This window comes from Anabrus simplex, chromosome 12, assembly GCF_040414725.1.
Source record: "Anabrus simplex isolate iqAnaSimp1 chromosome 12, ASM4041472v1, whole genome shotgun sequence".
NCBI lineage: Eukaryota > Metazoa > Arthropoda > Insecta > Orthoptera > Tettigoniidae > Anabrus > Anabrus simplex.
This window is the reverse complement of record NC_090276.1, coordinates 57008329-57023550: the sequence shown is the minus strand read 5'-3', so window position 1 is coordinate 57023550 and position 15222 is coordinate 57008329. Positions and strand designations below refer to the sequence as shown.

The following is a 15222-nucleotide window of genomic DNA, read 5'->3' as shown; positions in this document are numbered from 1 at the left end:
TCCATATGATCTCACTCCATATGAGCTTTTGGTATGCAATCTGATGATTAGAAATTGTATACCTTCACCTCTCGTACCCTGCCGGCAAACATTTTGACGGTGAAGATTTATTTTCGACCAACGGGACTCGAACCGGCTAATCACGGAATCAGACAGCTTAGACTTCACACCTAAACGAACATGGGCAAGAGGCGGGCTAAACTACTGTCGTTCTATTCTTTTTCTACCGCTTTCACCACATGAGTGGGGTCGCGGGTACGAACTGTGTCGAACATGTGGATTTGGCCCTGTTTTACGGCCGGATCCCCTTCCTGCGTCAACCCTATACGGAAGGATGTAATCACTATTGCGTGTTTCTGTGGTGGTTGGTGGTGTGTTGTATGAATATGAAGAGCAAAGTGTTGGGACAAACACAAACCCCAGAAAATTAATCAGAGGCGATTAAAATTCCCAACCCGGGCGGGAATCGAACCCGGGACCCTCTGAACCGAAGGCCTCAACGCTGACCATTCCGCCAGTGAGTCGGAGAAACTGTCCTTCTGCTGTGTTAGGAAAATTACAAGCGCCTTTCAGGGCAATTTGTTCGCGACTATAATCATTTAAACTTGTTCTAAAAGAATAGAATTGGGCCCTATTATTTGCGAAATGTAGATAAAGCTTCGAGTATTAAGTAGCCAAGGAATGTCTTAGATAATGTAAAGCGTTCTCTCTGAGACTCCAGCGATGATTTGACTTTGCACTAACCCATACAGGTTTTCCGCAACGACGGGTTGAGTGACTGCAAGAATACCTGGACAATGTTGTGAGACGGGCAGCAGACAATGTTATACGGGATGGAAAGTCAGGTTGTAAGTCCTCTCGGTTTTAATTACTGTGTTGATGGAATGAAAGTTTTTCATGAGGATTACTGAAAGTTCATTGGGGTATCACATAAACGAGGTTGTAAAGAAATGATACACATCCCTTCATATTCAGAGTTTTTAGTAAGCATGTAAAGGAGAGGTGGTATAAGTCAGTGGTAAGACTCGCAACTAGAGTATGGTTCCGGTGTATGGGACCCACACCAGGATTACTTGATTCGAGAACTGGGAAGGGAAAGCAGCGCGATTTGCTCTGGGTAATTTCCAACAAAAGAGTAGAGTTACGAAGATGTTGAAAAGTTTGGGCTGGGAAGACTGGGGAGTACGGAGACAAGCTGCTTGACTAAGCGGTCTGTTCCCTGCTGTCAGTGGAGAGATGACGTGGAATAATATTAGTAGGCGAATAACGGTGAGTGGTGCTCTTGAAAAGTGGAAAACATTATAATATGAAGAAAATTGGAAAGAGGACAAATGGGAGCAAATATTCGTTTATAGGAAATGGAATTTGGGATCGGAATAATTTACCAAGGGAGATATTTGACTAATTTCCAAATTATTTGAAATTATTTATGAAAAGGCTAGGTAAACAACTGATAGGGAATCTGCCACCGGGGTGACAGCTCTAAATGCAGATCAATGGTGAGTGATTTATGTTAAGGTTTTTAGCCTTATACTTCGTAGCATACGTTGACTAAATGCCACACAGAGTTTTTATTACGTCGTAACATTATAACTACTCTGAAATATATAATCAAATGTGACCCTCTGACATATCCCCCCCCCCCTCCCCAACACCACCACCACCTATTTCCTCCCTTATCGGTCACGCGCAACAAGCTACGTTATAGAAGGCCATGACAGCTTTCAGATGGGCTATCGTGTTGCTAAATCTCTAGTGTCATGGCCTGGGACATTTAGAAGGCCGTGTATGCAGTACGTCATTGTACCCGATAATAGGGGGGCGTGCGACTATAGGCACGCTCAACTGCAAAGAATAAACACTATTGTCGAAAATAATTTGTTTAAATTATTATTATTATTATTATTATTATTATTATTATTATTATTATTATTATTATTAAATAATCTTCGTTTAGTTTCAGTATGGGGTATTGAAGAAGGCAATAGATGTAATAGATAATACATTTTTCTTACAATTTGTTTTACGTCGCATACATACAGATAGGTCTTATGCCGACGATGGGATAGGAAAAGGCTAGGAGTGGGAAGGAAGTGACCGTGGCCTTAATTCAGGTACAGCCCTAGCATTTTCCTGGTATTAAAATGCGAAAGCACGGGAAACCATCTTCAGGGCTGCCGACAGCGGTGTTCGAACCCAGTATCTTCCGAATGCAAGCTCACAGCTGCGCGAACCTAACAGCACAGCCAACTCGTTCGGTCAAAGTTTAGCTGCAGCTTGTGTATAGAGAAAGGAGAAGTCTTGTATTAAATTTTTGACTTTCTGAGGCTCACTCAAGCGTACCTACACCAAAAATGTGTACCCGGTTAATTGCTGGAGGCAAAGGCGGTCGGGCATATAGCTAACCACTCTACGCCATCAAGTTGCGAGGTTATGGATAGGGGATGCCTTTATCTTCCACCCTTCACAGGGCCTTCATAGCCAGTACGGAGATGACTTTCCATTTTTTTATTTTTTTTACGTAGTTCCTTGTAATATTTAGTATTCATGTATTTATTCTTGTTGTTACATAATTTATCTTGTAAGTTAATTTTTCTCATTGCCATCGGAGCATCTGTCAATTACAATGTGTTGCCTCATTTTATTCTCGCCGGGCTGAGTGGCTCAGACGGTTGAGGCGCTGGCCTTCTGACCCCAATGTGGCAGGTTCGATCCTGGCTCAGTCCGGTGGTATTTGAAGGTGCTCAAATACGTCAGCCTCGTGTCGGTAGATTTACTGGCACGGGACTAAATTCCGGCACCTCGGCGCCTCCAAAAACCGTAAAAGAGTAGTTAGTGGGACGTAAAGCAAATAAAATTATTATTTTATTATTTTATTCTGTCCGGAATTATCTGCAGGAGAATCGTGAGACATTGATAGGTCTCTAAGTTCAACCAACTTTAAGTAATCATAAAATCAAATCATTAAATGATCACTCCAATAATTGCAGGCGAAGGGTTACCCTAACCCGCAATACATTCTGTACTTAGCGGGTCACTAAGCAACTAACACTTTCATTATATTCTGACATATTTGATTTTCATCCTTGGTAATGTCATTGCATGCAGCAATGTTTGGTTACTAACTGTCAAGCCTGAGAGTATGCACTTTCTCTGATTTTTTTTTTTAACCTTTGCCAGGTTCCAAATATATTCAACAGATGGCAGAGCGTTTTTAATAACTTACATGCTGCCAACAGAAAAAAAAAAATGTATAAACAGACCGCATCATAACATACGTCTTACACATTATCTGTGAACACCTATCAAAGGATAACTTGGGTACGCTAGAAAGAGTGAAGGCAATGTATCTTAAAAAGTTCTCTGCCTGGAAAATTTTTTCCCTCGAGACAAAGCTACGAGCGATTAAAAATACGATTGCCTTCTACGACACAATACCAAACTTTACATCAAGAACTGTAGGACAAAAAGGCGAATGTATGGATAGAATTTCACTAAACAGACGGTATGACGACGTCAGAATGGATGAATTCTAACTACGAACTGCGCCATACCATTAAATGTTCATAGAACCACTGAAAATGGCAGAGAAAACCACATGACTACGACGGCACATCGAGACGAGTTTTCTGGCCTATTTATAACGAATGCTGCGGTTATTATTAACAACAGTATTGTAGTAGGTTTGATGAATATAGTGTACGAACCAGAAATGATTCCCCCCATCCGTTTTCCATAGTTAAAGAACCAAATCACCGAAAGATATGCACTGTCAGACTTCTCACGAATTTGGACGTACAGTAATAATTGCCACAGTACTTAATTTTAAGAGAAACAAGTGCTTTTTGCAAGTCTTCCCTTTGAATTTGATTTCTGATGGTTCCTGAGAAAAGTGCATCAAATTCAAAAGATTACAAATTGTCACTTTCAGAAATGCAATACTAGCTGACGGCTGAGGGGTACCGCCATGTATAAACAGCCATTTAAAATGGTCTTTTGTTGCAGGGAAACGCACATATTATATATTTTTGGATTGAGGAAATACTTATTCTATTCAAAGAAATAAAAAATCAAAACGTAACGTTTTGATGAATTTCCATGTCCAGCTACCCTTCAGAGGTGAAGTAAATTTTATAGGAGTGACCTTAGCGAAGTACCCTAGTCACAGGTCGTCGCAACTTACCCGGGTGCACAGTCGATCACATACGAATTGTGGATATTGATGGTTTTAGAAATTGCAAATGTTATGAACGTTACTGTACGAATTGTCCTGCCAGAGAGGTACAGAAATTGAAAGTATATGTGTGAAGTTGTTTTTGTCTCAGTAACTGAAGAACCGACATGTTCATAAATCAGGACAGTATATTAAATGATGCAGTGACTTTAATGCAGCGTCAAGCCACCAACTCTATTCTGAATGTGGCTATATTTAGTTATACAGTACGTACTTCCCGTGATAAGGGGATCACTATAATAATCAACAGACTACTAGAAACACTCTTGTTACACAAAGCAAAGTCACCTCCGTGCAGGCCATGAAGGCCCTTGGAGGAGTGAAAGGTAAAGGCTAAGGCTTCCACCATTGTTAACCTCAGCATATGATGGGGTAGAATGGTTAGCTCTACGCCCGGCCACCTTTGCCCCCAGGAATGAACCTGGTACTCATTGTTGGTGTAGGCTGAGTGAACCTTAGGGCCATATGCACCTCCGGAAGTGGAAATCTCGTTTCTTAAATTTTACGACTTCCTGACGGGGATTCGAATCCACGTCCTTCCGGGCGAACCGAGCACGCCTTTACCGCCTCGGCCAGGCAGCCCCGTACTCTTGTTACACAAGCAGGGCAAATTATTCAAAGGTACACCACAAAAAAAAAAAAACACTGATAAATAATCGTAAGCAAATCGGGGAATTGGTAATTGGAATGCATTCCCTGCAGCAGTCTTAAAGACTCCTTTCCAGAAAATGTTAGATGGTTCAAGAAAGGACTCGATGAACACATACATTTTGAATTTCTAGTGAGGTATCCACAACGTGTGCCTTTGCTGGCGAGATATGTCTTCTGGCATGGGCTAGAATAAATTTGTTACTTTCACTGACTTGACTCAGTCTCATCTTTGGCAACTTGAAAATGACTGAGGTATGTGCGATGCTAGTGACACCATTCCTTATGCAGCCAGTCCTTGTTATGAATGGTATGAAAATATCGCTCACAGCGTCGGCTGGTGCATGTACGAGTATTTCTGTGGGCTTGGCAGACTGATACGGAATACTGGTTCGGCGAGTAAAGCAATGGGAAACTACCTCATTTCCCTAGTACACCTCTTCAGTGATGCCTAGGTCATCTATGGCAGCTGTTGGCGTGCTGTGGATGATCAAACCAGCCTTCGGACTGAATACCCAACATACATAGCCTACGTACATACAGAATGGTAAGCTAAATCAATGTACTGGTCAATTTACTTCAAATGATAGTATTATATGTAGTAGTAGAAGTAGTAGTTGTTGTTTAAGTCATCAGTCCATAGACTGGCCTGATGCCGTCCTCCATGCTACCCTATCCTGTCTACTTCTACCGTTCTTACCGCCTACACTTCCCTCAAAAACCAATTGACCAAGTCTTAAGATGATCTGTGTCCTATCATTCTATCTCTTCTTTTCCTCAATCTTCAGCCAAATCTATTTTCTCTCATCAATTCGATTCAGGGTCCTTTCATTCGTGATTCAATCTACCCAACTCACCTTCATCATTCTTCTGTAACGCCATGTTTCAAAAGCTTCTATTTTCTTTCTTTTTTCCTTCCTTTCTTTCTTTCTATCTTTCTTTCTTTCTTTCTTTCTGAGTTAGTTATCGTCCATGTTCCACGTCCATACGACGCCACACTCCAGACAAAACTCTTCAAACACATCTTTCTAATTCCTATATCAATGTTTGAAACGAGGAAATTTCTTTTCTCAATAAAGACCTTCCTTGCTTGTGCTAGTCTACAATTTATGTCCTCCCTACTTCTGACATCGATAGTTATTTTACTACCCAAGTAACAATATTCATCTACTTCCTTTAAGACTTCATTTCCTAATCTAATATTTCCTGCATCACCTGACTTCGTTCGACTGCACTTCATTACTTTTGTTTTGGACTGATTTTCATCTTGTACTCCAAGACTGTACCCAAGACTCTGTCCATACCAGTCAGCAATTTCTTATACAGATTATACATAATTCGTCCTTCTCGGTATCTCATTCTGATCATCTTCAGAATCTCAAATAGTTTGGTCCAATCAACATTATCAAATGTAAAAGGAAATTATAAATCTTATTCAAACAGCAAAGGTCAGTAAGTCTGGTTTAGTGAACCGGCAATAGATGTATACATATTTTTCCTACAGAGGTGTGAGAGATACTGGGACAAAGATCTAACTCGCAGTTTTCATCACACATACACAGACGTGTACAGAACATTGAACGCCAGACTGCCTTCAGGGCTGTGTCACCTTTCAGTGTGTCAATACAGCTCAAGGATTTTCGTCAAGGAAAGACACTAGACGGGACTCGAAACCGTGCTCTCTAAGAAATCAGTTGTGATGAAAGGATACTTGCTTCATCAAACCAAGGTAGAGGAAAATCTCCTAATCCAAAATGATATAAAGTGCGGGTTATGATGATGATGATGATGATGATGATGATGATGATGCTTGTTGTTTAAAGGTGCCGAAGATCTAGGTCATCGGCCCCTAATGGTACGAGATGAACTAAAATATAATGGTTATTAAAATGTACCCATTGACTAGAATTTAAAGGGTGATGATGAAATAAAATGATTCTGAATTTAAAATAATCAGAGGATCTAATTCGCACTGCCTTATTAAGTCACTGTCTTTGAAATTAAATCATATATTTCGTCAAATGTATTAAACACACATTAAAATACACAAAGATACTAAAACGGTACTAACAGAATAAAATAATTAACAATAAAAGTAAAACAATTAAAACTAATTTTTAAACGCGGTAAACAGGCCTATATACATGAAAACACGGATGACGAAGTCTGAAGTGCGGGTTCAAATCAAAGCGAAGGGAAATAATAAAATGACAGTACACATATTCCAATTTCAAACCATAACACTGTGACCCATAACCAGGTTTCGGACGCTCCACTTATGTACATGAAGTAATAAATCGCTCAATCTAATTCAGTTTTAGAGTTCAAGCATTGGAAATGTGGTACACAATCAGTAATGGAATATGGATAAATTTCAAAGTAACTGCTTTGTAATTAAAGTACGGTGCCTGTAAAGGGAATATTTTAAGTTTTTCCCGCAAATTTCGTACTAATTTCTTTGCGATTGCTTATAATTAATAATTACGTTACACTATTAGAATGCCATTTTTAACTGGCATGAGTATGTCTTATTGCTCGGGGTCGTCCGAAAATGTGTGTATCGCGACAGAATGTGTAGCGGTAGTCACGTCACATTAGTTGTTACCGTAGGCCTTGGTCGCCAAAAATGCTGCGGCTGTGGATTTGTATAAATAGCGTGCATTGAAATAGACAGTGTACCGTCAGTGACGTCACATTAGTCGTTACCGTAGGCCTTGGTCGTCAAAGATACTGCGGCTATCGTTATCAATATTTGAGTTTCATTTTAGGAAAGACATATTTATAAGCTTTTCACAAAGGGAAAAGTTTCTTTTCTCTTGTTTCGATATAATTTCTTGTAAGATTTTACTCAGTTACAAATTACAGTGGAATCTCGATATCTTGAATCATCTCGGGAGTTAAATTTAATTTCGAGTTATCGAAATATGTATCTACAGGCTTATACTGGCGACGATGGGGATCAAAACTTCTTCCGCCGCTTAGCCAATTCACTAATTATTTTTAGCGGTATCAAATTTCTCTTCAGGAAATTCAAATGATCATAAATATGTCCTTCTATAAACTTTTAATTTACTAATTCATGTATTTATTTATTAATTATCTATTAATTAATTTATTTTCATCTAATGTGTCTTTTTCGAGATACAACTGTACTGTATGGAATTTGGAGTCCACAAGTGTATCGAAATTTTGGAAACTGAGGGCCTGTGAAACTACCACTCAGCCCGGCTCATACGGTTGAGGCGCTGACCTTCTGGCCCCAACTTAGCAGTTTTGATCCTGGCTCAGTCCGGTGGTATTTGAAGGTGCTCAAATACGTCAGCCTCGTGTCGGTAGATTTACTGGCACGTAAAAGAACTCCTGCGGGACAAAATTCAGGCACCTCGGCGTATCCCAAAACCTTTAAAAAAGTAGTTAGTGGGACGCAAAGCAAATAACATTATTATTAATAATCACTTCTCTACAGTATGATGAGATGAAGCCTCATTGATATAAAAAGAGCCTTATTACATGTCTCTCAGTCATGGCCATCCAACAATACTTTACATCACAGCCTGCAACGTCACATCGACCATCTGTACTCTAACGCCCCTCTTCGATAGTATGTCTCTCAGTCATGGCCATCCAACAATACTTTACATCACAGCCTCAACGGTTGCTAGGTAACGCCGCTAATTTCGGGACGACAATTTTCAGATTACCCCCCAGCCATAATACAGTATTTTTGCTCTAATCTGCTTACAACAGAATACCGGGCTTGAGGTTGAATTACCAGTTGGTGCCAAGCTCATGTTCGCTAGGGGCTAGCGAGGCCGGTACCACTTTCTCCGAAAAGCTGAACCATCAGAAAGCACCACTAGGCCTACTGAGATTGGAGACTATTTGGTCGTGACGGATAAAAAAAAGGCAACCACACACATACCTGATCACTCCATCCAAAGTAGTGCCGAGGTTAAGCATTCATCTGTCACTATTTCAATGACCATAGTGGCCTGTATTTCAATGGTTTATATTTTCTACATCTTCACGATAAGACTGTTATAGCCTTCACCATTCAGTCTGCAAACCTCAATGAATGAACTAACTGCTTCCGCAATCCTCTATTCGGAACAGGCTCTGTAGCATTGTTTAGTTTCATACCTCTTAAATCATGAAAAAACTATGTCTAAACATCATCATCGTCTTCATCCCCCCTTACTTCTCTTGCCCTCCATGTCAGAGTCCATTAATCTGCTAAGTAACTAAACTCCTCTATTCCCCTCATATTATACATCACCATCGAAACACAGGTTCAACCATCAAGTTCATTCCTACATCTCTTTAGCCATTGTCCCTTCATGCCTGTCTCCTCAAACTTACGAATTTCTGCTGGAATTAAAATGACCTGCAAAAAGGGTCAGATAATTGGAAACCTAATAAACCTTCATTTTGCCCAGCACAAATTTCACATCCAGTAATTCAAGATGCATCTCAGCCACGGTGGAAGCTGCTGTATTAAAGTCCAATAACGTAAATACATATCTAACTGACGGATAATACCCCATATAGTCAATTATCTCCGTGAGTAATCAGTCAAAACTTTTTCAATCCACTTAATTCATATAGAGAAGGAATCCAAGGAACAGTTGTTTGGTCCTGAAATGGCGAAAATGCATTCAAGAACGTGTAATATTTTTTAGAGATATTTTCAATAGGCAACGGGGATATTACTGCCTTCATTTCCTACAGCTTCTGTCAGGCAGTCCGGCTCAATGGCTAAATGGTTAGCGTGCTGGCCTTTGGTCACAAGGGTCCCGGGTTCGATTCCCGGCAGGGTCGGGAATTTTAACCAGCATTAGTTAATTTCCCTGGCACGCGGGCTGAGTGTACGTGTCGTCTTCATCATTTGATCCTCATCACGACGCGCAGGTCGCGTACCGGCGTCAAATCAAAAGACCTGCAACTGGCGAGCCGAACCCGTCCTGGGATCTCCCGGCACAAAAAGTCATACGCCATTTCATTTTTTCTGTCGGGCAAAGGTGGTTAAATGTTCTACATTTGCGGCAGAATAAGGCCCATTTCCACAATCGGGAATATTGCCTCCGCAAGAAAACGAATTTTGATTATCCCTTGCTAAAGCCGTCGTTAATACTGGATCCCTAACCACAGTGAAATACAGGGTGAATCATGATTAACAGCACAAAATGAAACAGCTATAAGTGCACGATACTAGATGCAAAAAAGTCTTACCATTAGTAAACATACGTCTACAAACGAACCGTTTGCGCGAGAATTTGTGGCTACCAGTCACCACTGACTTCAATGTGTGTAAACGTTATTCTAGTTAGGAAAGGGTACCAATACAAAATTAAGAAAAGTTATTAGATTCTTTAGTAGAAGTGCGGTTATTATTAATGAACAAGAAAACAGTACAGTTGCATCACGACGAATAGAATACCTAGTGTGTTCACTCCGTTCTCTTGACACTGTCGTTGATGACGCTGCCGGAGTGTGGCGCTGCTGTCGCAACGCACCAGCTGCAACAATTTTAACGACTACAGAGGAAATTTGTTTGTTTTCATATTTTCAGAAAGTCTGTGTTATTATCTGTGCAGTGCTTTGTGTGTCCAATCAACTAGTTTTCTATTATTTCAAGAAAATGTCGGACTGTTTCTTTCCTGGTTGTAAATCGGAAGGAAGCCTGATGGTAGACGATTTTTTTTTACCACCCGAAGAAAATAATCTGCTTGCGAAGTGGGCGAGAGTTATTCCGCGGAAAGATAAACATTTGCCAGCCGAAAGCAGAATATGTAACCTGCATTTTTCGGCAAATTTAATTAACTTAAAAAGGCGAACTCTTCCGTTGTGAACGGTAAAAACGTTGTGAACTTCCTCGTGTGATGTGGAAATTAAAACCAGGAGCGGTGCCTCGTAGTATTCTTCCAAATTTACCGAAATACCTATACACTGAGGTGAAAGGCACCCAGCAGAAAAAGGAATGAAGGGAGTATCAAGAGGGTAAGGAACAAGAATCACTATGTGAATGAAGCAGTGATGGCAACAGCGAGTGGTAAGGTTCAAGGTCAGCCTAGTTTTGGCAAAGTCACGGCCAGTCTAGTCTCTTATCGATGCCCAAAAGCCAACAGTATCAGTCAAAAGGCAACTAAAGTACGCGTCATAATTTAATGCGAGCTAAATATCACTTTCCTCAGTCAAATCGAGGATTAATTTCCAACGGCGGCAGACTAAGAACACAAAATGTTTAATGTTTTATGTGCTCTGTTTAAATTTTTTTGTGGGGGAGGGGTGTTGTATTTGGTTATCTGCCTATCAGTGTAACCTCCACTAAAACAGCTGACCGTGTAGCGTTGGTGATTGGCTCCACTAGCGCCGCTCTGCGGGACGCGCTTGAACTTTGTGAGTGATCTAACCAGGTACTCTATTCTTAACGGTTACATGTTAAAATGGCTGTACAGTACAGTGTTCAAAGTATCGTCCTTTTACCCGGATGCAGGCAATCCTGGAAGATGATGGCGCAGAAACCGAAGGTGATTCAGACCACTGATTTAGTTAGTTAAAATGCACGGCCCAATAAGACGATCACCTCGTGCCCTAATCACACATTCAATGAGAAATTCTAAATAATCTCGCAAACGGCTCATTTGTGGACCCATATTTACTAAGACTTTTTCGTTTCTAGTATCGTGTATTTAAAGCAGTTTCAATTTGCGCTATTAATTATGGTAAACCCTGTATATCATAGATGTGCTGAAACGAAACATCAAGAGAGATTCCTTACGTAATATTTCAATGTGATGAAAAGTGAAATAATTAGCTGATATGCACGTTGTAACAATATTCTGATCGCTGAGTCGCGATCTTCATCTGAACGTCGCTTAGCAACACATCAAGCAGTACAGAGGCCACCTGAAGATTCGATAGGTACCACATTAATTATGCAGATTACCACATTAACGCCACTGATTAAGTTATTTAGAATTCACTGATAATAAATTCCATTACGAAGAGTTGGCTGGCGTATATATATATATATATATATATATAACATTCCCGAATCACTTTATAGCGAATATTTATTTCCGTAAAGAAAGAGATAATTTCAAAGACATTACACAAATCAGCTCCTGCGCTGCCCTGTTCTAAGTGAGCATGCCCCTCCCAAGGCCTTCTAGATCGCTGCACGAAACGCTAATGAGAACGAGAAAATGAAACCGCTTTCGAGAACGATCTTCCAATTAATTAACTGAAATGATTGATTATACGAATCGTGTATCACAGTCATGGACAGCAAACTATCGCAATAATTTATCAACGGCAAGATTATTCAAACGCTTATATAACGTAATTAACAAACTTCTTTCGTCAGTTAGAAAAGTAACATCAAAATTCATGGAGTCAAGAAGTGGCCTACTTGATCACAATTTATCACTTTTTATTTTCAGAATTACATTTGAGAGAAACAAGATAAGCGTGAACCTACGAGGTTTACCTTTGTGTAAGTATTGTGATAGAAAGATTTCGATTTTATGATGTCAATTATCTGATTGCCTATGGTCAGGATAGTTTTATGCTAAGATGTTACAGTGTCAGAATTTTTAAAAAAATACTATCTGGAAAAATATTCTATTTTTAAGATTAATTCAACTAGCAAGTGAGTTCTCTACGTGGTACGGACCGCAGCCCCGAAGATGATTTTCCGTGGTTTCTCAATTTCACACCAGACAAATTTTGGGGCTGTACCTTAATATCTGCCGCGGTCGCTTCATTCTCATAGGATGATCTCAGAAAACGAGAGTATACCACTAGCAAAGAAAAAAGATCACTGTCTGCTAAAACGTTATAATCTCTGCAACAGTTTTAAACCTATCTTACTTTTTGAACAGAATCGCTGAATTTTCTTTAACATTGACGAAGAGATTATAGATTTCATATCACCAAATTCAGAAGGAATCAACGTTGATAATTATCCGTATATTATTTCACTGCAAAAATTGAGGACATTTCTTTGAATCAAGACGACAAGAACAACAGGAAATCCAACAAACGACACGTGTATACACAATTCTGAAGTAGCCATATGCTGCAGCAAGTACACTAGAAAGTCCTTTGAATCATAATTGCTTATAACAATTGTTGTACTTACGTGTGCAGTTATCCCCGTTTCCTGTTCCAGAACGGTTAGTAGACGGTATTCCACCAAGTTTTCTTCGTAAAGGATGATGAAGATGATGATGTCCCAAAGATAATCAATTAACACTTTCAATTCAACAAGAAAGAAACAGTTTTTGTAAGTCCACGGAACACGATAGTGTTTTTTTAACAGATAAAGGTCAGTCCAAATAAATGAGATTGTTAAAACTAAAAAGTTGGCGGCGAGCACAACGTACGAACAGTTGCGAGGTATCAAGGGAACTGGTTGCCGTACGGTAAACTGTGTCAGGCTCTGGCTGGTAAAAGCTGTGTGTGCACTCACAAGTCGACAAGCGAGCAGCGCAACCTAGGGATAGTTGACCACGGGTGGGGGGAGATAGTGGTGCGAAAATACTCCCCACTCTTCCCGTTCTACCTTACTCCTAGTCCGAAGAAGAAAAAAGAGAAGAGATCTGGTCTCCTCTTAGTTACTTACTTAAAAAAAAATTTAGAGCACTTGGAAGAAAACACTGATAAGTTTAGAAAAAATATTTCTATCTTCTCTTTGGTATCAAAGAGAAGTGATGAACTTTCTACACTGTGGGCTTGCTTATTCGCAAACCGGTAATGGAATGATGCACCTGTTGGCGGTCGAAGGGCGACTGAAGACGTCTGCTGCGGTGTCTTGTGTTAAAAGAGACACACGTGGCGAAGGGCCAATAAGTGGGGGATTACATAGACTAAAGACTCCTCAAATACAAGTGTTATCTGGCCGTGACGTCACGTTAAGGAAGGATCCCCCACCCTGTCCTCCAAGGAAGAGATGTGTCCTTCATCTTCCATGGCGTTCAGCCTCCGCCTACCTCACGACATAGCGATTAACTTCACAGTTCAGCAAAAAGGAGAATTCAAACAGGCTAAAATCAGTGCATTTTTCAGAAAAAGACCCACAAAAAATCTAATATTCTACCTGCATTTAGTTCTCTGTCTTCCTACTAAAAACGCTAGCTGGAGGAGTGACCTGGTTATGAGAATGGAACGCCCAAATTGATATTCAAGTCATTCAAATCACCAAAGTGGTCATGAATCGAAATCGGCTGCCTGGCGTGTGCCCTCCGGAGAGGCCTGGTGCAGGTCTTTTGATTTGATTCCCGTAGGCGACCTGCGCAACGCGATGAGGATGAAATGATAAAGACGGCACATACCCCAGTCCCCGTGCCAGGAGAATTAACCAATTATGGTTAAAATTTCCGACCCTGCTGGAAATCGAACCCGGGACCCCTGTGACCAAATATCAGCACGCTGAACACTTAGCCATGGAGCCGGACATAATAATAATAATAATAATAATAATAATAATAATAATAATAATAATAATAATAATAATAATAATAATAATAAATAATATTTTTTTATCTGAGTAACTACTTTTACGGGTTTCGGAGACGCCGAGGTGCCGGAATTGTTAACAATTTGCTTCAGGTTGCACCGACACAGATAGGTCTTGCGGCGATGATACAACAGAAAAAGGCTAGGCACAGCCATAGAATTTGCCTGGTGTGAAAAACGGAAACTACGGAAAACCATCCTCAGGGCTGCCGACAGTAGGGCTTGAACCCAGTACCTCCCGGAGGCAAATTCGCAGCTGCGCGTCTCTAACCACACGGCCAATACGCCCAGTGCCGGAATTTAGTCCAGCAGGAGTTCATTTACGTGCCAGTAAATCTACCGACACGAGGCTGACGTATTCGGGCACCTTCAAATACCACCGGACTTAGCCAGGATCGAACCTGCCAAGTTGGAGTCACTCAGCCCGGCTGGGAAGGAAGCGTCCCAAGACTTAATTAAGGTAAAGCCGCAGCGTTTACCTAGTGTGAAAATGGAAAACTACGGAAAACCATCCTCAGGGCTGTCGATAGTGGGGTTCGAACCCACTATCTCCCGAATGCAAGCTCACAACCGCGCGCCCCTAACAGCACAGTCGACTTGCTCTCGTTTACGGTCATTTGAGACCACGTTAAGCAACAATCACTCATTACGGGAAGCCTTCTTTGCAGCCCACAATCTTTCCGTTCTTTCTCTGTCTGTTTTCTCTCCTCTATTCAGTTTCTTTTCGTCATGGAAGTCTCCGAAGCTGTCGATCACTGATCTGTACTTCGGTCGGTTTAGGATGTCTTCCCGATTTAATTCAGACTGCACAAGATCCTTTT

The 15222-nt window shown here is 40.7% G+C and overlaps 1 protein-coding gene across 2 annotated transcripts in view; it reads right to left on the bottom strand.

Annotated features, from left to right (window-relative positions):
- The window catches only part of LOC136884061 (UNC93-like protein), a 345685-nt gene that overhangs the window by 243937 nt on the left and 86526 nt on the right, over positions 1-15222 (bottom strand). The window contains exon 1 of one of the 2 annotated variants that reach the window (XM_067156085.2): positions 13026-13677. The exons of the other annotated variant lie outside the window; for it this stretch is intronic. The gene's annotated coding sequence lies outside the window, so the exon portion shown is untranslated. Of the gene's footprint in view, positions 1-13025; positions 13678-15222 lie in introns of those variants that run through there. 2 annotated transcript variants of the gene reach the window in all.